General features: G+C 39.2%; 1 long non-coding RNA gene across 1 annotated transcript; it reads right to left on the reverse strand.

The window, feature by feature from the left end:
• Window positions 1-7216: 7216 nt before the first annotated feature.
• LOC308197650 lies at window positions 7217-23815 on the reverse strand. Its single transcript, XR_013953194.1, has 2 exons — window positions 9439-23815; window positions 7217-7963 (listed from the first exon to the last, which is right to left on the reverse strand). It is a non-coding gene; the product is annotated as an uncharacterized lncRNA (long non-coding RNA).
• Between the last annotated feature and the right edge of the window lie 648 nt (window positions 23816-24463).

Genomic DNA, 24463 nt, shown 5'->3' on the forward strand with positions numbered 1-24463 from the left:
AAAATTATTTGAAATCTCTTTTTGAATCTGAAATGTGGAGGCACCAGGCAGAGGATTCCCTGAAGACAGCGAGCAGGAAAGCTGTCTGCAGAGCAAACAGAGAAATCATCATTCTTAGCACTAGCATATTTTTAGATTTGCTCAACCTGGTGAACAGACTCAGAATATATCAATTAATCGTACAGTCAGAACTGTTGAGAAACTGTGTGTTTATACCCATGATTAAGAGCTATTTCAATAATCATTATTTTGATTATTGTTTTTCAGTAAAACTCAAATATCATGCCAGAGGTAAAATGTTTTTTTTTTTTTTTTTTTAGCCAGTTGACTTTGAAGTATCCATGATCTGACTAAACAAAAGTATTAACAAAAATACATATGATAAATGTGGTACTTAGAGAATTAGAAATGCTCAGTTCTTTAAACAGCTCACCCCTCTGTTGTTGCTCTGAGTAAGAAGCGTGGAAGTCAGAGCTGCCACTGAAGGAGAACAACCTCATAAAGAACCATAGCATCCTCACTTTTCCCTGCCTGGCATCTGTGGTACCTCTGCTCGGTTTACCAGTTCAGCTGAGCAATGGGAGGCTGCATGGGACCAGTTTATCCCTTGGAATAACCACAGGAAGCTATTTCTTAATCTTCAGTGTTTTCTGTACTTGTTAGCACTGACAGCGAGACTTGGAGCCTTCAAAGTTTGCTCACAAGTCCTTGATATGTAAGTGGTGTAGAGGTAAATGGCACATGTGTGTGCGTGTTCGTTCTCTCAGGGAATTCCAATATTTATTTTTGTTTCACTGCAGCTTGGAGGAAAACTTTCAGTGCTGCAGGATGTTATAGACAACATTATGCATTATTTTGGCTTGGAAGAGATGCAGTATTTTGGGTTTTGCATTCTTTTCAACTCAGATTTCTTTAATCTTTGCTCAAGGTTAAACTGTTTTCTGAACTATATTCGGAGTATAAAGCATAGTGATAATGTTAAAGTTCTATTTCAAGTAGAATATGGTAAAAACTGGGGAGTTTGACTTCTGGATTTCCACCAAAACTTTACCTGATGTAACTTTGGTGTTTTGTATTATACCTGAAACACAAATCCGTCAGGCAATACATGTAACAAGGAAACAAGAGAGAAGGCTGAATGTACTTATGGTACATTTCATGGTGTCCTTGAAAACTTAATTTGCGCTTGTCGTGATGTTTTTCAGAAGGTCAGGTCACATAACTAACAATTGTACAAATGTATAAAAGCCATCCTGTGTCTCTAATCGTGCTTTTTGCTAAACTTTGGTTTGCTGCTGTTTGCAGGGCAGAAAACGTGGGGCTTGTGAGGCGAGATTTGCAGAAAGCTTTTGCATTGGGTGGCACAAAGGGAAGAGCACTGGTTGTGCTGCTTGGTGGAGGTTTGTGGCAGCACTACTCTTGATGCGAGTTCAGCTGTAAAATGGATGTAGTCACAGTCAATTTTCCTCATTAGGGTATCAAAGCTTATTCTGCAAGGCATTTCAGTGTTCTTCAAATAAATCTTAGAATGTAAAACATGATGCACGGTTGAATTAGATTAAAACAGGAGTGTGTATTTCAGTTGTAGTCTGTGTTGAAAAATGGCTAGTCCTGAAAGTATTTTGCTCCTGCTTTAAATATCTTACTACGCTGACAGTTGTTTTTGGTCCAGAGCAAAACCTCTTTCCTTAGGCATTTAAAGACCATGAAGACCTAGATCATGGAACAGAAGATATGGGCATTATTTGTTCTATCTGGAGGATATGTCTGTGGCATAGACCACTTGAGCAGACATGGGAGCATTTAACTTTTTTATAAGCATTCCCATTGCACCCAGAGGAACAGCATGAGGACTGCAGATCCCGAAGACAGTGGACTGTAGAAAGTTCTGTGTAATGACTTCTAAATGCATCAGCTCATGGGATTATTATTGTCTGATTTAATACCTCCATCAAGGCAACATAAAACCACAATATTTTTTCAGTACTGCTACAGATCTGTAGATGTATGTATTTCAGTACAGCACACAGTGATGTATGCCTTAGTGGCACAGGGAGAGATTGACGATAAGGACTGGAATTAAGTGGCAGCCTACCACTTATTTGCATCCTTATTTCAAGCCAAACGGTCAGACTGATGCAACAGAGCTCTGTCAATGTCATGCTGATGTCTGCTGTGCTATTTTCTCTGTCCCTCTGGTTTGCCTTTGTAGTGTTTGTGTTTTGTCTTATGATATCTTTTGGGTTTGCAATTAAGAAAATAATTACTTTCAAGGGATATCTTTAAAAGCTTACAGTATAGGCCAGGCTTTCCAGGCTGTGTGAGGGCCAGAATTTAAACCCTTGCATCACATACATAGCTTCAAAGGTTATACAATGTGCTTTGAGGAACGCTCAGAACAATTTATTTTCACAAGAGTTTGGAAGTTATGTTATGAAGACTACTTTCACATGTAACAGGCCTCTGAACAGTATTCTGCCTGGAGAGAAAGTGGAAGAAATAGCATAATGGATCTGCTCAGTCTCTGCTGTTGCTGGCTGCTGCTTTCCGTGTTCTCCCTTTCTGGAACCCCCCAGTCCAGCAGCATTATTGTCTTGGCAATTATTGATTAGATTGTTCCAGAGTATACTAGCCCTCTCTGACTATGTGAGCTATATTGATTAAAAAATATAAATCTTCGGTGAATTGCAAAAACATTGCTGTAGTTGCACTGAATGCTACTGTGAGTCAGATATTAATCAAATATATTCTTTTTATATTCTTTGGGAACTTAAATGGCAGTGGCGCAACGCTGAAGAAGAAACCTGTGTCATGGTGGGGAGAAATTGGAAGCTGTAGTTGGTATAAATGGACCGCGTTAGGTAAGAAGTCAAGTATGCAGATTTGGCTCACCTCTAAAGGAAAATAGATCATTTGGCGTTTTTCTGTTAATGAAGAATTCTTCATTAAAAAGAAAAAAGACTTGGCGTGCAGGAGATGTATTAGTAACAAGATGCAAGTAGCTTTCTGGGAGGGTTTCCTGCCAGAACATACACTTGAGGTGGAGAATGAATGGGAGACAGAAGAAATGAGCCAGAAAATTCCACTCCTTGGGAATGTTACTTCTTGCGTAGCTGTTATTCTTTTGGGGGATTTGGATGCCGTCCCCCAGGTTCTCTTTTCGATCCTGTGCTCCTCTCTATATAACTTTGCTCCATTGTTACAGGCTGCCCCGAGGAGCTGGGGGTGCCCCATCCCTGGCAGTATCCAAGGCCAGGCTGGATGGGGCTGAGGGCAGCCTGGGCCGGGGGCAGGGGACCCTGCCAGTGCCACGAGGCTTTAATGGGATGAATTGTCTCTACCAGGATAAGGTTGTTCCTTGTACTGTATATTCATGTATCTTTTACATAATAATTGCTCATATTAGAATACTTCTTCCCACAGGAAACATTCTCATTAAAGTACCTCACTTCATGTAAGAGTGATAACTTTTAATTTTTGAACTACATTTTATTTTGTACGCTTTAAGTTAGGTGCTGGGAAACATGCTGTTTGAAGGCCTTGGCAACTCCCATCCTTAAATTTTTGAGTTTTAGTTTGTTTTCGGATGATTTTTGAGATATGTAGCAGTGGTGTAATGTGAGCACTAGCTAAAAGTTACTTTAAAATGGTGCAGAAGAAAAAATGGATTGGAGGGGGAGATTTGGTGGGTGAATATAGGGAAGATGAAAAAAATGTCAAGCAAAAGCTTCAGTGCTGCAGTCTCTCCTCTCTCATACACATGCATACACGCTTGCTGGGAAAACAGAAGGAAATTTTGTCTGCCTATTAATATAAGTAGCAAACGTGTGCAGAACCCAGTGCGCATTGAAAAAGTCGCTTGCTTTCTCATCTTTGCTGAATTAAAGGAGACTTTCAAGTCCTTTTTCTCAGGGAGAATTACTGGAAAGTCTATTTCTCCTAATTGTTTCCCTGCTTGTTTTTCTTCTTACAGGCCAATTTAATAAGGCAGTTTGGTAGACCTGCGATTTGAGAATCATAATTGACTTGATTTTATTCTTCATTTCTATAATGGCTTTCCCTCTCTAATACTCCTTTTCTCCCCAGTCCTTGACATATTTTTAAGAGTTCGTGTTCACCTTGAACTATTTTACTAATGTTAGCACACGAGCAGTGGAAGATTGCCGGTGAGGTGTAGGAACTGTGGGCTAAGTGGTGCTCGTCTGGGGGAAAGGGCCTGTGCAATTTGTGGTGGCTTTCCTTTTTCATAGCACTGATAACAGGAAGAGGAATTGGTGAATTTCTTCTTGCTGGGAAGTGAGTCTTGGAGAGGCAGCTTTTTGGGGAGAGCATCTTTCTCTTTGAGTTGTAAAACGCTTGACACGGAGGTGATACATGCCTGTATATGTACGCACACATTCTGTACAAAGAATTAAAAAAAACAACACGTGTATCAAAGAATTTTTCAAAGTTAGGGATTCAAATACTCAGATTGCTGGATGTACCATTATTTATTTATTTTTTTTCAAAGAGTATTTACTCATTTCTGTGACAAAGAAGTAAAGTCATATTCCTGAGTGTCAACTGAAGGTTTATAGCAGTTTTAGCACATTTGTGATGTAAAACATCTTGGAAGTTGAATACTTGTTTAAGGGAAATATCCTGTGTTGTTAAGGAAGCTCTACTGCTCTGCCCTGCGCCTCTACCAGCAAAACTCCTTGTAGTTTGTGTTCCTAAGGCATGTAATGATGTTTCAGTCACAGAATTGTGTAGATCTCTTTTTCTCTCTCTGTTTAGACCAAGGCTTTTTCTCATTTATCTATGAAAAGAGTGTTGCAAATCGATTTGTTTTTCATTAAGAAAAAATGACTGTAAGAAAAAAATAAGTACATATATATATTGGTGTAATTCCTCCCCAGCCTCTCTCCCTGTTCGTACAGCAGCTCTCTGTTGCTCAGCTTGAGGCTGCCGTGTCCACTGCATGGTGCAGCTCTGAAATTTTCCAGTTGTGTTTTCTGTATTTTGATGTATGCTGTTGGACATCTGTTTAATATCAGTTGGGGTTTATTGAAGAAACACAGGGTTTTAAGCTGTAATTACTGTGTGCTTTTTTTTTGTTCACATCTGAAAAACAGTGTGCTGAGCAGAACTTTAATTCTAGAAAGAAATGTGAGCGGTTTTGTAGCAGGCAGTGTGAAATGTTTAGAAGCAGAGGAGATTTGTTTCAGGTTGTGGGGGCAGGGAAGACAACCAAGTCCTTTATTTGAGCCTTTGAGTATTGATCGTTTTACAAGGCACGTCCCTTGGTATCATTCAGGCTAACAAGTTCTGCGCTCTGTATCCGGCTTACCCTCTGCGATTGCTTATCTGGTATCAGATCCTGCTTTCTCTTCTGTTTTTTCTTTTTTTTTTCCCTTTTCTTTTCTGAAGGTTTTCATGCTTGTGTAACAGTTTTTCAGAAGTGACCTGTATTCACAGGCTGTGTTATTTCTTCATTAGCACCTCCAAACTGCTGTGCTTGATCATTGCAGCTTTGTGTGTTTTATTCTCACTCTGGCATCACGATCAAGATCTATGAAGCTGATCACCCTGTGCTGGGTCTGCGTGCCCTGGTTTATTTTGACTTTCTCTTTCACAGAGCTGATGCATTGGCTTCTCAGCAGCTTCGGTGCTACAAGTGACGTGAATACTGTGGAGACAGAGTAGAAGCGAGCAGCTCTGGATAACATCTTGGGTTCCTTTGCACATACATAGAATAAAGTGCAGCTAGCAAGGCAGAAGACAGGAAGTTACAGAAGAAAAAGATTGCTCAGAAAAGCAGAAAGGATGTAGTACGTTAAGCTGGAGGTTTTTAAGAGACTGTATCCATCCAGGATCGAAAGGTAAGCTTTCCTGCGTTCTTTGATCTATTTTTTTAACTGTTACAGATTCTCAGGGAAGACACTTTTTTAAAAGATTGATTATTTGTCTTTAATATCTATCTTTACAAAAGTTGTCAGGAGAAGCACTCACGCTAATTGGCTGTAGTTTGACCAGTTCGCTTAGAATTTGATTTTAGGGCCATCCCAGTGATTGGATGTCTTTGGACTAAAAATGTCCGTGGAGATGACTCTTACCTGACACTACAGTGACAGGAACCGAAGAAGTGTGTAGACTGAACAAAATGCTGGAAAATAGAAGGCAGACTTGAGTAACATAGAAAGGAGCATAGCAGGATCCATGGTAGGAGGCTGAAATCAAACACAGAATAGAAACAAGGAGTAAAAATTTTTGATTTTAAATATTCTTGAAAAAATTATGATTTAAATTTTGGTGAATAAAATCATAGTACTCCTGGTAATCAGAGGTGAGAAAAGACCTATTAAGGAAATGATTCAGACAGAAACAAAGAGTGTGTGGATTGTCATATGTGCATTAGGGTGTTCTCTGTTGTGTTTTAAATGGGGAAATACCTGGTGGTGGAGAGCACAGCCTGCTGAAGGGGAGAGAGAAAAGGGCAGAGAAGCATACCAGATAAAAACAAAGTGTTAGGAATGGTACCATTCAGAAATCTGAACCTATTTCTGTGTTTCACTGGTAAAATAAACTTGTTCTGGAACCACTGAGAAAAGGTAGGTGTTTCATGTTTAAGGATAATGTAATTTTCTGAATGTGACATCTAAATATGTGCTTGTAAGGTGGCTGCCTGAAAGGCTGCTAATGCTGCTCTGTGGGGAATGTGTGTTATTGAATGTTATACGAGATTTACAGTTTGTGTTCTTGATAATCTCATTAGTACATCCTGAGCTTTGTTTGTGGTATGGTCAAAAACTTGATGTAATTAATTCCAGTGCACAAGATCGCTATAGTCATATCTATTTCCCTTGCTGATCAATGTGCTTAATTAACTTCAATGCTTTTGATTCTGTCTGGGATATATAAATATATCTGAGGTTGACAGGTTTTTTTTTTAGAAACAATTGATAACGTGAAGGCAGACTCTTTTTTAATGAAAAGTAATCTTTTAGCACACTCACAAGTATTATTCCGAGTTTTGTCCAATGAACATGTTCAGTCTTGCTTATAGGCAAGAGAAACACCGTGCATATTTTATGATTGTACTTTGTGCTTTCAGTTACAAAGGGTAGTAAAACAACATGTTAGTGGAAAACCGTGACTGATTTGTGGCAGGTGTAGAGCAGGAACACTTCAGCATCATGAATTAGTGAGAGCTTGTATATAAAATTTAACAAGTTGATCCGGTTGTCTGCCAGGTTAACATTCTAAGTATTACTTGGGCAATAAATTCCTTTACTTTTTGGATGAAACACAATTAATATTTTGCATTTAAGATAATTCTGCAAAGACTGTCTAGAATAAATCTAAATTATAATCTCTTGGGCAAAATTTCAAACCTCACAGAATTCTGAGAAGGTATTAAGGTTTTTTTTTAATTCCATTTTTCCTATTATAAGTTGAAATTTATAATTTCCTTTTATAAGCTGAAATTTAAGGCAGAACATTCAGAAATGGCAAACATATATATGTATATATATATATATATAAAAGTTAGCCATTTCTGAATATATATACATATATATATATGTTTTGTTAGACATTAAGTATCAACAATTTCTAAAATATGAACCATCTCAGTCAATTTAACAGGTTGTTCTGTATTCTTTTACAAAGAGGCGGCCATTCTCACAAGCTTCTGTAAAAAACAAACAACAAACAAAACACAACAACAAGAACTTTATCAGAATTATTTTGTCACCAGTTGCTCAGTTTGGTATTCTGCTGTCTTTATTTGTAGATAATAAATAGCAGATCTGTTCAGGCAATCAAAACCAGGGAGTCAAGGGAGAGTGCTCGAGTTTTCAGAAATGTGTTTTAGGAGCTGGGACTCAACTTCCCAGAATTTGCATTTGTAGGCAGCATGTCCATAACTGATACCACTCTGAATGCTTTATTGAGAGAGGAGGTCTTAGTCCATAGCTGGCAACTGAGAGCAAAGAGATAAGATTACAGAAATCATGTCTTAGCAGTTGTATCTTCCTCTATAAATTACGTTTTTTTTTTTTTTTTTTTTCAGGTCCTTTCTGTCGTTATTATGTGGGTGTGCGAAGGGTGGTGACCCCCTTTACGTTCTGTATTTTTTTTAGTCAAAAATACTTTATCAATCTTTTGCTCTTACCATTTAAAATTAACTTCTTGTTCTAGCTATGAAAAAAAAAAAAAAAGGAAAAAAGCCTGATTTGTCATTTGTCACCCCATGTCACCCCAACTTCCTACCCAGCTATGCAGGAGATTTTCTGTGAATTTTAACTCATTTCAGCCAGTTGTATTTTCAGTCAGAAAAAAACTTTTTTATTGTGCCATGCTTAACCTTATTGTTTTCAAATTCCAGATGGATCGCAGTGTTGCATTATCTGTAGTTAGTACTTGTGCTGCAAGGGAGGTTTCTAGGTGGAATTATACGCAGCAAATTCCATTTTCACCCTTCTCATAACTTGAAGTTCTTTCACCTGCTCTTTATGTTTGCGTTTATATTGTAGTTCAACAACAGTTTCAAGTTAGCATCTGTCATGGATAAATGAAGCTCGTGTTTCATTGGTGGGAAAACTTGGTGCTGACTTGGTGCATTACAGGCCTGTCATTTCTAGAGTGACTTGGATAAATTGTCATTGTAGTGATGGCAGAAATACTGAAACTCAAATGTAACAAAATGTTTGACCTACGGTTGCTTTTTGTTTGATTTTATACCTCCGTTGTGTTGATGGATACTGAGAGCTCTCTTGCTCTCTTCCTGGCTCTAATTGCAAGCTACAGTTGGCAAATATTTCCTGTTACGGTATTTATAGATAAAGACGACATTGTGGAGCAGGCTCCAGCTGGACGCTCAAGTGTCTGGCTTTGTCCTCAGGTAACACTTCCACAAGATGTGTGCTCCAAGAAGTGCCTCTCCTGTCCACCAGTCTGGCTCAGCTGTGGGGTGGGTAGCAAAGTGGATAGTTCTGTGGTTATGTTGTTTAATGTTACTTTCATTATTTTTCATTAGTTTCCACATACTTTTTAAGCTCAGGTGCACTCTACCAAATGTAATAAATGTACTCCAAAACTCACTCTCTTGTTCCTCCATCCCCCAAACTAAAGCCACTGCTTACACTCGGAGGCAGAAACTGCAGCAGAATTAGATTTTTCCTGCTTATCAGGCGTGGAATGATCTCACAGCTGGAGATGGCTGTCCAATGAATTGCAACCTCTAATTAAAAATAATAAATAAAAATCTAGGCTTGAAGTATGTAGCTTAATCTCTAATTCTGTTGTGTTATAAAAACCTGTATTGGAGAAAGCATCCCCAGAATTATAGCGATAAGTGTGTTTAGTGCTGCATCTCCTGGCATATAGATCACATCCATCACATCATTTTTTAAATCTTCCCTCTCCAAAGCTGGCAACCACTTTAAATTTACTTACAGATTTCCTGGAAACTTCTTATTTCTTAGCAGCGGCACCTATGCTGACGTCCGCAGGCTTGATTTGAATCTATAAATGTAATGAGTATTAAGATTAATTCTGCCAGCACTCCAGAAGCTTTTGGCAGTTACATTAAACTTTCAAATTTCATATAAATGTCTCAAGCAAATTTATTTAATGGATCCTATTTATTGCTCCCTTAGATAATATAAGAATATAATAAAAATCTGCTTCAGAAAAAGGGAGGGGTGGTGAAAGAGCTGGTGACCAGAGCCACTCAACTCAAAATTATACGATTAACTAAACACTGCCAGGTGTGGATTGATTATAATTTGCTTCATTGAGAAAGGGAACATTCATTTAATGAAGTCACGTTAGGGGAGGGAAAGTATATTTTGGTCATTTTGTGTATGGAGGAAAAGGCGTTACCTTTTCTCTAAGGAAGCTTGCTGTATGGCACATTTAAAAAAAAATGTAGTAAGGTATAACCAGATAAGACAGCATTATAAAAACAGATAGAGACTTCATCTTTCAGCTATTTGAAAGATTGTTTTGTGTTGCAGACAGCTGAAAATTAGCAACTGTTATCCAGTCTGAAACAGCCAGTGTTGACAGAGTCTCAGCAACTCAGTCTTTATGGTGGTAATTTTTAAGTCCACTGGTTTTTCATGAGTTGTACTGTGAAAGGTGAGAAAAGTAGGTCTTTCTGAGGTGATATACATACATACATATATATATATATGTATACGTGCATCCATGCTCACAAGTGTACACGCGGATGAGTTGTTTTGACGATATGGTCCTTTTGCATATGTAAAATTAATGGGCAGCAGGAAACGTTACATCCTGCTTTTATTTAAGCAGATGTAATGTTTAAATAATGGATTTAGCATGTTATTCTGCATGAAAAGAGATTAGATGCTGATTGCTGTGAAGTTTCCAGTCTCCTGTATGATATCTAAAATATCAAAACCAAATGTTTGTTCTGTTGTCTTGGAATAAGGCTCTTTCTGGAGGAGAGACAATGATTTACACATTTTTATCAACAGAAGAAATGTTGCATTTAGCACAAGAAAACTGTTACGGAAAGAGGCTGACTGTATTAACTGATGGTAATCGTGCGCGCTGTGACCTGGCCTGCCATGAAGGGATTTCCTTGTTTTCCTTTGAATGGCACTTCTTATCATGTGAGGCATGAAAGTTAAAACGTGGAACTGAAAACAGCTCAAGAGGTTTGGTAATCAAAAAGTTGGATTGTGATGGAATATGCAATGACAAAACTGCCTGTGTAGTGTTGGTTTATAACCGCTGTTCAATAAACCGGGTAGTCCAAGTATATTTTTCGACTTGAAAGTAATCTGAGGTTCAGTGTTTATTGCCTGTCAATTTATGTTGGTGTAATCACACACACTTACATGCATGTGCTGTCTGTGTGCATAGATACATATATGATACAATCACAGGGTCACAGCACAGTTTGGGTTGGAAGGGCCCTTAAAGCTCCCCCAGCCCCATCCAGCCTGGCCTTGGGCACTGCCAGGGATGGGGCATCCACAGCTCCTCGGGCAGCCTGGGACAGGGCCTCACCGCCCTCAGAGGGAAGAATTTCTTCCTAATGTCTAATCTAACCCTCCCCTCCTTTAGTTTAAAGCCATTCCCCCTTTTCCTGTCCCTACACCCTCTGACAAAGAGTCCCTCCCCAGCTGTCCTGCAGCCCCCTTTAGGCACTGGCAGGAAGGGGAGGGCAACCTGATGGCCCTTGATTTTGTTTGCTTAGTTTTGGCTTATTTCAAGGCAGAGAAGTTTTTGTGGAAGTCAATATATCATGAAGATTTATAAATCTTTCTGAAGTTGCCCAAACAGATTAGAAAACATTTCTTCTTGGTCCCTTATGGCCTGTAAAAGGCTAACAGATGTAGTAGCGTACACCTTTTGCAGACACTACAGGTCATCCATAGTGGTGTGTTTTTTTCTAATTCAAAGTCAGTAGGTGTTAAGTGATAAAAATTAGGTTAAAAAAAATCCCTCAAAAGCAACGTGCCCTAAGCTTATGGAGTGACATGTTTTGTAATTTGTGAAACATTTTACATGTAAGCTTTGAACTGTATGTGATGGCTCTCAGAAGTAATCAAAGCGTTCTGCGAGGATATCCATTAGCGAACTTCCTGAGAAAATGAGTCACTCGCTTCTGCGCTGATTTAGGGTAAAATGTACAAAAAATCTTGCTTCGGAAGACTTTCAGAGACTAAACACAATATTTTAATGTTGTAGAGCACAGTCATACAGCTTTACCAGGTGTCGTTTAGTGTATTTGTCCCTTGAGGACTACTGGCTGTATGGATCCTCTTGTTTGAGATGGCTGATGGGCAGCAGGTGGTGGTAGTTGTTGAGAAGGGTCTTGTGTATCAAGACCCTTTGGCCAAAATCCTCACCAGTGTGTTTTAAAGAAACTAGGCAGCTGGGACTTCAAAGGGGAAATCCTTGTGCAGACAAATAATTGATTAGTTACAAGGACAAGGATTGAGAGTATACGGTCAGTTCTTGGAGATGAAGGAATTCACCACTGGCATACCACCAGGATCTCTGATGTTCATTATAGGAATATTAAATGACCTAGAAAAAACATTTGCGTATGGGATCAGAAAATTTACTGATGCTAGTGAGTTGTTTAGGGGGTACTAAAGATACGAGCTGGCAAGGAGGAGCTGGAGAAGACCTTATGAAAGTGACTGTCATTGAAATGACAGATTAAATTGTATAAATAAATGGAAAGGATGTCCATGGGGAGAAAAATAATTCTGCCTTCATCTCTGAATTGATTGTTACCATTTGGGAACAAGAGTTTGAAGTTACAGTGGATAGTTCCATAAAAAATATCCAGTCAGTATTTATCAGCAGCGAAACATCAACTTAAATGTTAGGAATTATTCAAGGGGAGTTGAGAGCAGGACAGAGCATCGCTGCCAGTTGATATACCGATGTCACCCTTTCATTGAATGCTGTGTGCCATGCTTGTCCACTGTCGTGCAGTGTGTGTGGGTGGAAACAGCCCGGAGAACGGCAATAAGCCAACCAGAAGTGTGCAAGATCTTTTGTCTGAGAGATGTGTCAGCAGGGTGGGACACTTTGGGCTGGGAAACACAACGGTGATTTGCTAGTAATGTGTTAAAAGTCAATCAATAAATTTTACAAGCTTCATGAGGAGGGTTGGTAGGAATCAGTTACTGATGGCTGCTTAGAGATTAAGAACTGGGTGACCTCAGGTGAAGCTTGCAGGAGACAGGGCTCAATGCAAACAGGAGAGGTGGATCTTCACCCCACTGGAGTTTTGGGGATACTGTGGGTGCTGGAAGTTCACACAGACTGAAGGAACGAGTAGGGGTGGTTTTGAGCAGAAATCCATTCGAAGTTGGTGAGTAACTGAGTGGGAAATAGCTTGAGGCATGCCTGATGAGGAAATGGTTGAACACAGAGAAATCTTCAAGGGGATTTTCTTTGATGGTGTTCCTCTCCCCTGGCTTGTGCTTTCCACAAGGCCAGAGGTGAGGTACTGGCCCAGCTCTTCACACGGGTCCAGCACGGCCCTTTTCATTTTTGGTATTATGCTGGCTATTGCCGTAGGTTCTGCCTGAGTAGCAGGAGGGCAAACATTTCTTGAAGCCCGTTAGGAATCTCAGCAGGAAGTACATGTGTATGTTTTTTTAAATAAATTCCTTTAAAGATGGATTGGCATGTAATATTTTTTTGGTGTGACAGCTTAAATAGGATGAGCTAACTAGATGATTCAAGATCCATGGATGAAGGCTTAAGATACAATTATCTTTTCTACCTATTTTGCAGTTTATTAAAAAAAATAGTTTTGATTGATGTGGATTCTTACCTCTGTGCATATTCACTATAGCCATATGTCTGAAGAGGAGTGCTTGCTGCCTTCCTTGTGTTTATCCTAAATGTCAGGCTGGTGTTTGCAGTTTGACATATACCTGAAGGTAATCTGAAGCTTACAGAGGTAGATTGATTCTCCTGAACAACAGGGAAGTCGCTCTCATTTAGAAAATGTCATTTATCTCATTTAGACTTGTAGAATCAGGATTATGCTCTGTTGTTTGACATTAAAAAAACCAACCAAACAAAAAAAACCCATACAACACAAAACTACCACCACCACCAACCCCAAAAACCAGGATTGCTTACTCCTTAGAGGTTAAACTTCTGCATTGCTGGATGAATTAATCTTGTTGATAACTTCATACCACATTACTGATATGACATTGTGGTTAAGTGAAACAATAAACCCTTCACTGGTGTTAGTGTCAGCTGTTTGCAAATTGCCTTTTGGGTGGTGGTGTTTGGAAGTGCTGTGTGTTGGAGGAAACAAACCCTTCATTCTCTGCTCTGCTCCCTTCTGTGAACTGAGCAGTCTGTTCTTTGAGAGTTTTGGCAGGGGGCTGGCTGGCCACATACACTGCCCACAAATGTAGAAAGGACAGGTTTGCATGGCAAAGTTTCCGGAGAGAAAACATCCCTTATTACAGGCATTTTTAGATGTTGCCATCCATGATTTTTGCTTCTAGGTAGGTTGCTAAATCTTGTCTTTCCAGCCCTTTTCTTACAGAAACTTTTTTTAGTATAGAAAACATTTTTTTTTTCCAATGGAAAATGTTGAGAAGGCATTTCAAATCTATTTGGTAAATTGATTTATTGTAAATTGATCATTTTTTTTGTAAATTGATTGAAACGACCTGCATCAGATTGTTTTTCCAACTCATCCCAGAAATTGTGAATTCTGTACATTGTTGCAGGTGCTGAGAATCTGAATCTTTTTCTAGGGGCTTATATCAAGGACTGTGTTCCCTTCAAGCTGCTGGGTGCATGGTGCCTAGGAGGAAGGGTGCCAAGCCATGGTTACGGCTGCCACGGAGGGCACCGCATCCATGGAGGGATGCGCGGCACAGCGAGGCTTCATGCAGGTGCACTGGGAAGGTTTTTGCTTTTTCTTAACCTTCAAATTCTGTGGTGCTGATGGGCCTAAGTATCATCTCGTCAGAAGTTTTTGAGCCGTTCATTATATTTAGAAGGAAGCGGATGCGTTTCAAATTGGTTTAGTTTCAGAGCCAGTCTTTCCTTCCCAGCCTGAGGGGTGGGAAGCCTCACAGTAAATGTTTCGGGGCAATTTGGGATGAAATCTTTGTGCCAGGGCATACTCTTGGCCCAGTTTAGCATTGGCACACCCGTATCACCACTTTCGTTTCCTTAAGGAAATAAAAGGAATAGAAAACATTTAAAATATACTTAATTCTGTAAATAAGGAAATTTAACTGTATACCTCAGAGCTCTCGTAGTGTACCAGAAAGATGGTTCAATGCCTGCTTAAGGTGGGACATTTTTTCCCCTGCATTTCAATGGAAGCAGAATGTCAGCATTAGAAATATCTAGAATGTGCAATAAGGGCATAAATCCCGTTGCTGTCCTTACAGCTTTCCTGCTGTATTGCCAAGAACAGATACATTTCTTGCATGGGAATATTTAACCGAGGGATGGTATCAAATGCTTCAGAAATGTGCAGCAGTGCCGATTCTGAATGCTGTGTATCAGTCAGTTGGTGTAGTGTTGTGCCGTGAAAAAAGGGCTTTTATTTCCAAAGGGCCTGTATCAGTAAATATTGTGTTACAACTTTCCAAAGACAAATTAGCCATTAAAATCATTCTGAATAAGAACACTCCTGTACGTGGTTCTGTTTGTTTAGCAAAGCTCTATTTCACAAGCAGGGTGAAATGGAAAGCCTTCGTTCTGAAAAACCTTTGAGGCCTTTATAAGATTCCTTGTCTGACTGGATAAGGACTATATGTTTGATGTCTCTTCATTCATATACAGCAAGTGTTTGTTCCCTGATCTTGTACAAACCTCTGACTTTGAGAACATCAACCTAAATCTCTTTGTCACTTCACTTTGGGGAGAAAAGAAGGTGAGGGAGCCGAGTTTGCTGCATGTAACCTTCATTGTCTGATAAAAAGCTTGTACCCAGACATAGCTTTAGTTACAGGCTGTCAGTCTGTGTGTTTTAAAAGACAGCCCCCCCACCGAAGGCTGCTCCTTTAAAAGTGAGACAATAGGTCACTCATATTTGAGAAATCTTTTTTTTTTTTTTTTAATTTGTCTTGAATTTCTTGTTACTTACAAAATTCTAGGACTTCAATAGGCCTGTGGCGGAGAGGTCAGAGTTCCTAACCAAGCCAAGAAACATGCTGGGTCACCTGCAGACTGAGGGACAGTTGCCATCTTCTTGAGCCTTGGAGTTGGCTCAGTAGTCCAGGAGTCACATATGCATGCCTCCCCATGGGATCAAATTTGGAAATGAGAAGCATTGCATAAAAGGATGAGGAAGGAAAATGAAACGGTCCTAAATTGCTTTTATATGTGTAAAATACGTGCAGGTGATTGACTGGTTTCTTGTGGGCCAGCTGTAATGCCTATTGTATGTCCATTGATAACTTCTGCTTAGTTGTTGGAGAGCTGGACAAGGGTGTGAAAGGCTGGTAAGTGGGTAAACTTAGCAATTCAACTTGTTAGTGTGTTATCACAAAGCATTATTATATTACTCGTCCATAATTGATCACAAGTACAAACACAGATTTCTTATTTCCCAGTCCATGCCTCCTCAACATCGGATGTGCTTGAATTGAGGTTAGACCGCTGCTTCCTGTTCCCAGCTCAGCCGTAAACTTTGTTTTCTAATGAACAGTTTTCTCAGATATCCGTGGTGTCTCAGTCTTCTGTAAAATGGGAAGAACAGGTTTTTATTTAATGGTATTGCTGTCGATGTAGATAGAAGTTATACAATTCTGTGGTACATTCTTTTCTTTTAATGATAAGAATTGAAGAAGAAAATGTTATTTAATGAATGTGTTAGATTCTGGCAGTGCAGGAGCAGTACAAGGTGGTGGATGCCTCCTTTCTTATGTTTTGAGCCTGAATTCCAGTTTGTGAAGAGCCATTAGTTAGTATTCATGTGTATGTGTATATACATGTTTCGCATTAGATAGGGCTTACGTCTTGTCAATCTTTTTTGCATTTCTACAGTTGATTTCTTTAAGCATATTTCTCTAGCATATTCAGGTCTGATGCTGTCGGCAAGAAAGCAGTACACAAAATCCTTTCTATTACCTCTGTCCATGCAAGAAAAATATACGCTAGTGCCAACGACAATGATTCCCGGTATCCTACAAAAAGTAGAATACAGTTAGGAGTAATAAATAAACAGGTAATAACAACCTCAGAAATCTTTTGTGGTTTGTTACCTTTGTATTTATACCAGAATTGTCACTTTATTGTGATATCTGTGGTTGTGCACAGCTTCACAGTATACAGGCAAAAAGATTCAGGTACAGGAGGAACTTTGTGATGTACAGTTCGTAACTATAGGCTTGAATTTAAAAGAGGTTTTGCAGTAACTTACTGCTTCTGTTTCTTTTTCCTTCTGTGTTGAGTCCGTGTCCAAGAGAAGTCTCATTTTGTCTGTCACAAATGTGGCTGTCACATTTGGAAAGTTTTGTGGACAGTGCTGTGGTAGTGAGACCCTTTTGTGCTTTGCTCACACTAGGCTCTGCTCCATGAGGCGATAGATGCAAAGCTTGTATTTTATGAGAAAAGGTGACCTTTCATATACACAGACAAAGTACCTTGAAGGCAAGAACCTGTAGGTTTGGACCTATTTTTAGAGGAGGATATTGTGGTAAGAAGAGGGAAAATAGTAATAGTGGTGCGGGGAAAAAAAGTGGAAACATATGATTTGCGTTGTTGGGACTAGTCATGAACTGCTACACATAGGAGAATCTGCAAGTACTTAGCATTCTGTAGTATCTTTTAGAGATGGATGGTTTTAGAGACTACACAATTTCATGTTTAAATTGGAAAATAAAGCAGTGGAGAGGTCAGAGAGAACACAAACGTGTACATTGTCATGCCCTGTAGCACTAAGGCACATCCACAGGTGGGATGAAACCATCACCATAGCTAAAGCGGGGCAGGGGATTAACTTTGACCCTGGTTCATACCCCTGTTAATAAAAGGGGACACTGTGGCTCTCTAATATGCTGTTCAGAAGTTTCCTTCCTTAAAACTGTAACACACCACGCAGCATACAGCACTGAGTATGGAGGTATTGCTATGAAAAGAACAAACCTTAGATTGTCCCTGCCAAATTTCTTTAGGGTTTTAGAAGTCTAGGTTGCATCACATGCCAGTTCTGTGGGGTTAATCGGTAAATACAGTCCAGTCTGCAGTACTTTCCCTGATGATTTCCTGTTGATATTAGTGCCAATTTCTTTTTACTATTGGCCTAGTTAATACTTCAGTTGCTTCTGGGTCAGATGTGCTGATTGCCAAGGTCATGATTTTTATCAGAAGTCCAGAAGTAATGGGAATTTCATAGCAATTTTCATCACTTTTTTTTTTACTGAAGTGATTTTTTTTTTGATTTCTTTATTGCTGTCATCAAGACAATGTATATTCTGACATCTATTTTAGACCAAGTAAATGACATCTTTATAATCATCAAAGGTGGTTATGGGCACATTAATTTTTCAGTGAACAGTCCAAAAAGATGAAGTGAGAGCATGCAACCATGCCAGATTTCTTCTGGTACCCAACCAATTCTGCTTGCATTCCTTTACGTTGACGTGCTGTTACAAATGAAATCCTTGGTTAATGAAATGAACTGGAATACCCAATTTATAAAAATACTCAACCAGAGTTTGCACATTACAGATAAGGCATACAGATTTGATTCATTCTCTAGCCTGCACTGATTCACTGAAAATTACTTAAAATACACAGGCCTGTATTCTCAGGGGGTATATGTTTCTAGCCTGCATGACTCCTAAGGCAGACTGTTTCAAACCCTGGAAATACACAGAACAGGAACTTGCAAGTGTGTTTACATGTAAAACATAACGTTGGGCTGAGCATTGGGTTTGTCCTTTCTCCCATGAGAAACTTCTGCCCAAACCAGATTTTTCTAGTCTTAGCCTGGTTGCTTCTTTCTGTCCTTCTGACTGTCTTTTATTTCTGTCAGTGCAGATGATATAAATTTCAATTTATTTCAATTATGATGATATAAATCATCAGCAGTTGGCAGCCTTACCTTTATTTAAGGTCACAATCACTTGGTATTTGTAGCATTCAAATTCCTGGTTATTTTCATGGCTAGCCATTAGAATTTTCTGTTTCTTTCAATTTACCTTACTTGTTTGTTTTGAAAGTTTCAATATAAAAGGAATAAATAAGACATGTTTTAATCTTCTAATGAATGTAACGTGCTTGAGCATAATTTTAGTGCATTACAGGCTGGGATGGCTTCAGCTTTAAAGGTAGAATTTAGTATGCAAGCATTTTTGCGTATGGTGCATGGGCATGTGTGCTTAAACAATCATTTATGACTCAGTTAAATCTGAATTAACCTAAACAAAGAAAGAAAGTATTAAAACTTCAGTAAAAGTGTTACTTCAAAAAAAAAAAAATAAAATCTGCGTATGTGTTCATGTTTAGGTGCTTCAGCTGGGATCATTGCCATGGAATGGGCAGGGCCCGCTGCCCCCAGCCCCATCCAGCCTGGCCTTGGGCACTGCCAGGGATGGGGCACCCACAGCTCCTCGGGGCAGCCTGGGACAGGGCCTTACCGCCCTCAGAGGGAAGGATATCTTCCTCATATCTAATGTAAATCTCCCCTGTTATAGTTTATAACCATCACCCCTTTTCCTATCCCTACACCCCCTGACACAGAGTCCCTCCCCAGCTTTCCTGCAGCCCCTTTTAGGCACGGGCAGGCCGCTGAAGTCTCCTGGAGCCTTCTCCTCATTTTTTTCAAGCCATCCCTCAAGGGATATGTGTGCTATTATTTTTTTCTACTAGCTTGTGTTCTGTAATGAAGCTATTAATTAAGAACAAAGCATCACTTGAGCAGCTTTATAACATGTGATGTCATGCTGGGTTTTTTGTTATCATTTTTTCTCCAAAATAGGACCTCCACAGTAGATGGAGCACCATTGTTGCCTGACTGTATTGTTCATGACTCTTCTCGGAACTACCTATACTTTTTTCTTGTTGAGATTCTTGACTTCAACCAATATGGAAAGTAACGCTTGATCTTCTTAAGTTGTGTTGAACACCTAGCACTTGTGTTCCCACCAATTCTGCCTGCAGTTGTTGATTATCAGTCCTTTAAGCTTGGCAATTCTTGGCACATAATTGATCTAATTTAGTTCGCTCATTGCCCTCACTTATTTTGTTAGTCATCATCCTGTGAGCGTTATTCACTCAGAATAAATGACTGATGTATTTTTGTAATCTGCTGAAGTGGGGCTATTGTTGGTAGATGTACAGGGCAAATGGTATTTCTCATCTCTGAACTTCTGATGTTTCAGTTCACAAGGCTTTGTGTTTTTTTTTGTTTGTTTGTTTGGTTGTTTTTTGTTTTGTTTTGTATTTGTTTTAATTTGATGGTAGCTACAGAAATGAATTTGTTTCCTCTTTTCAACAGAAAGAGGAAAACCTGTGGTTTCTTGAGGTCACCTACTCTATTCCTTTACAGAGAATTGAAACTTGAAGCTTATCTTTTATGTAGGCTTTTGAGATCTAAGTTGCTCTGTACAGAGGAGGGAAGCCAAAAAATGGCGCACAAACTTTCTTTTTTGGAGAAGTGTTCCCTTTGATGATTTTAGAAAAATGACAAAATAAGAAGAAAAATGTTCTAAAAAAAAATTTAAAAGACATTTTAGCAAGCCCTGAGGTTAAGGGTGTGCTGTGGCTAATGTAATGAGCTTACTGAGCAGAAGCAACAGGATTCAGGTATGTCACTGCTTCACATGTGGCTGTTGAAATATAATTCCTGTTCTCACTAAGTAAAGACCTCATTCAGTTTGTTATTTTAACATTTATGAAGACAGAGTTGAAACATGATGAAAAAATTTCACAGTTGAATAATGTCTTTGGGCGCAACACAGGATTTACATTAGTATGAACAAATTGTCCTTTGTTTGTGCAGGAGAGAAGCCTGGAGAACCATGTCTCAGTACCTGTCTCTTACTTGCTTAGTTTCTTTATTCTATGGCAAATTATCTTGATGACATTCAAATGTGTTAAATACTGCCTGCTATTGCTGTGACTTCAGAACAAAATTGTAGCTGGGAGGACTTCTGGATGTTTTCCCCTTCTACAGCAGACATTCTAATAATAAACAGGCCGATGAACAAACAGTTCTGTGCTTCTGTTCAGCACAATGAAGGGGGAACAGATTTGAAGCCTGGGGAAACTGGATTTCCTGAACATTCAAATGAGATCAAGTAATATTATAAATATGCATTGTGCAGTCCAGAGAAGATATGTTGATGTATCAGTGTTTTTTTTTCTTCCAGTTCTAAAAAGTTTTCTTTGACAATGCAGGAGAAACAGCTGGAATATATGCTTCCTAGGGCAAAAAGGTGGTTCTTCATTAACCAGTTTCTTTCTAGCAATAGGAAGTTTCCCTGGCTTCCATGAGTAATGACCTGGAATGGATAGCTCTAATTCCCTCTTTTGGTTATGCGCTGGCAATCTAAGACAGTCCTGGTTATGCTTATTGAAGCATTTGCACTTATAGGAAATACCTGTTGAAAGCTCTGCTGTTTAGCTTTCTGCTGCATATACAGATTAAATTTTTAAGTGCGCAGTGTTTATGCTCATCTCTCAAGACTAGAGCCGTAGAAGTACTTTTTACAGGAGTTAATGTTTGATTACTTGTTCAACTTGACATAGCTTTTAGTACTTGAATTGAAATGGCAAATAAGGGAAGTAATGTATCACAGATACTTTTGCTTATTGTTCAGAATAACACTAGAATCACACACTTCGTCTAAAACATGAAGCTGACAACATTCCAGAGCACTCATAAAGTTGTTGTGTTTTCCACGTTTCTAAGCATAAGTCTGTAGTCTTCAGCAACTGAAGTGTTGAATGTCAGAGTCTGATACAGAATTTATTTCTGAAGACAGGATAATTTCTTCCTGCCAAAATCTCTGTTCTGGCACCCCGCTTTGTAACCTGCTTTCTAGCTCCCGCGTAGAATCATGGAACAGCTTGGGTTGGAAGGGACCTTGAAGACCATCGGGTTCCAACCCCCTGCCATGGGCAGGGATGCCACCCACTAGATGAGGTTGTCCACGGACTCGTCCAACCTGGTCCTGAACACCTGCAGGGATGGGGCATCCCCTCCCTTTGCCTGGAAAGGTCAGCGGAGCTACCACTATGTGTCACTGAGGCCATAATAAGGTTCCTTGAACCAATTACAGTAATTATGATAATTGGAAGTCCAGTAAGACTGTGTTTCCATTCCCATATATATATAAGGTTTTACACTTAAGAGATTTTTTTTTTTTAATTAATATTAACAGATAGACATATTTAACACACAAACACAGCAGCCAGGACAGCTTAGAAATATTATTGGAGGAGACCACTGAGTTTGATTGTCTCTGTAAACTACCATAAAATCCCATTTGTTAATTGATTTCATTCCTCTTAAAAAGAAAATGGACTGATGTGCTTGTCATAGTTACAAGCAATCCTGTTAACTATCTTTTTCAGTTTAGAAGAATAAAGCAGCCTAGTTTTGGTTTCTTTTGGTTAATTTCCTTTTCTTATGATGAAAGGGTTTTCCGGACCACTGTCAGTCTCCTAGTTTGAGTATGCCCATGTTTGACCAGTCTTTCTCAAAAACTGTAGATGCCATTTGAGAGAAGGTATTTCTGTAGATGGTTACAACAGCACGCAAGGCAAGTGGGATTTGTTGTTAACTAATTTGTAGGTGAGAGTAGTACAAAGGGAGGAGAGGGGGCTGGGAAACAGTTCTTTCTTTGTAGAAGGAAGTGTACTATGGCAAGTAGAAGTAGATAGTACAAAACAGAGCTGGTCTCTGCAAGTACTGACTCCAGGGGTGACCTGTCCTTCCTGCAAATACCAAACGTGAATGTATGTGCAAAGAGGGCAGTGAGCAACTTGGTGCCAACTATGTGCACCTTGTTTCAGAAGTTTGAAATGTGCTGATCTTGGCGCTCCGGAAGGGCCCAAGAGCTGCCTCAGTGCTGTTATCTTTGACTAATGCTATTAATGGAGAATATTCTCATCTGGTGCTGCTTTGGAATGACCCCCACACAAAACAACACATTTACAAGTGCATAGAGACAATGGATTGAGGAGGCAAGTTTCAGTCCTGCTTTTAATGAGTTAGCACACTTCAAAAGAATGAACTAGGGTTTGTATCAAGCCAGGAGATGCTATGGTGATGCCAGAAGAAGCATTGTTTCTTACACAGTCTGAGTTTGTTTATTTTTTAACGTGTGTGTTAGTGTTCCACAATCTGTCCTGTACTCCTTGTTTTTTTCCTTTTTGGAGCACCCGTGCCTCTCCTAGCACAGAACAGATCATTTTTATCTCACTATTTGGCAACCCTTTTTAATGAGTATTTGGATTGTGCCTTGTTTGCTGTATGCTACTCAAATATGACTTGTGAGATTACATTATTTACTTCCTTAAGGACTTTCCTGTATTGATTATCTCTGTTATCTGATATTTCAGAGAGACTGATTTGTGGTTGTTGTTAACATCCTTGTAAATAAAGAAAATAACATTCTCAGCTTATAGCCCAATATGAGACTCTTAAGATGTGATAGTTAGGAGTACTGAATGTCATGTCACTTCTCAGGCTGTTTTTGCCTTCTGCCTTGCCATTGTCACCCTGTTCCTCTAGTGCTTTGCTTGCCAACATCCAGCCATGTCTGTATGTCTTCTGTCTCAGTTGGCTCTAACTCTCCTTCTCTTCTCATCCAGTGCAAAAGTTACTGCGTCAATTTGTTTCAAACTATTTCCTTGTAAGATACAGCTTTTCAGATACCCTCCTTTACTAGCTGCTGTGGAATCCAGTGAAGGAGTTGTCACTGAGGAGAGATGATGTCTTTATTTTCATTTCTAGTTGTGGTCTGCTATGAAACTTGTGGGGAAGTCCTGACAAAACTTATAATTAAATATATCAGCATTGTCCTAATCTTTGTAGATTTTAGCCAGGTTTTGTGATGACTTTTATTAGTGTCTGTATGCTGGTTTTTTTTTCTTTTTTTTTTTTTTGTGTAAGAAGATGTATGACTTGTCACAATCACATTTTCATGAGGTGGGAAACGTAAAGCACATTTTTGATCAAAAAAATGATTGTACATTGAAGAGTGGGAATAGAAGAAGCTCTCAGTGTTTCTTGCCATTCTGAAAGTGAAATGTGATAGCTTACAACTGCTGGGGATTGGGAACAACACCACAAAAGAAATTTGATCTATTTTAAGTTTTGTGAACCTCTTTTTAGGGTCCAGGATTGAAGACAGCTTTGTCTCCACAGCAGAATGGTAGGGGGTACAAAATTATGCTTCTACAAAACATTGTCTTTTGCCTATTAAAAGGGTCAATCTCAAGTCCCAAAATTGTTCTGGTTGCTTGAACATCTGATAAAGTGGGTGTTCAGGTCATAATGAGAGCTGCTGGGTGCTGCTAGGTTTTGAAGGTTTGATCCCTGGCTGCCTATTGATTAAGCCTAATGCATGCTCAGTTAAGAAGAGCATTTAAAATTCTCTTTGGGAAAAGAGGACATTTCTACTTAAATGCCCAATACACAGCAGGAACTTAAAGGTGATGAAAAGAGCTTTCCTTTTTCTTTCTGATGTTTTCTGTTGTCCTCTTTATTTCATGGTAGCAAAGAAACATTTTCTATAGAAAACATGAAAATTGCCTTTGCAGTTGATGAAACCTTTCTTTTTAAATGATTAAACCACATAGAGCATGCTGTCACATACCTCGCTGAATAATGATGACCCCCCCCCATTAAAATAGTTACTGAGATATTCTTTGGAGATGTGAAACCTACATACTCATGTTAAACAGCGCTATAATTAATTTCGTTTCTATTGGTCAGGCTCGGTGGTTTCACAAGGATTTATCGCTGAATGCGGTT

Source organism: Anser brachyrhynchus (genome assembly GCF_964034855.1).
Source record: "Anser brachyrhynchus genome assembly, chromosome: 6".
Classification (NCBI taxonomy): Eukaryota; Metazoa; Chordata; class Aves; order Anseriformes; family Anatidae; genus Anser; species Anser brachyrhynchus.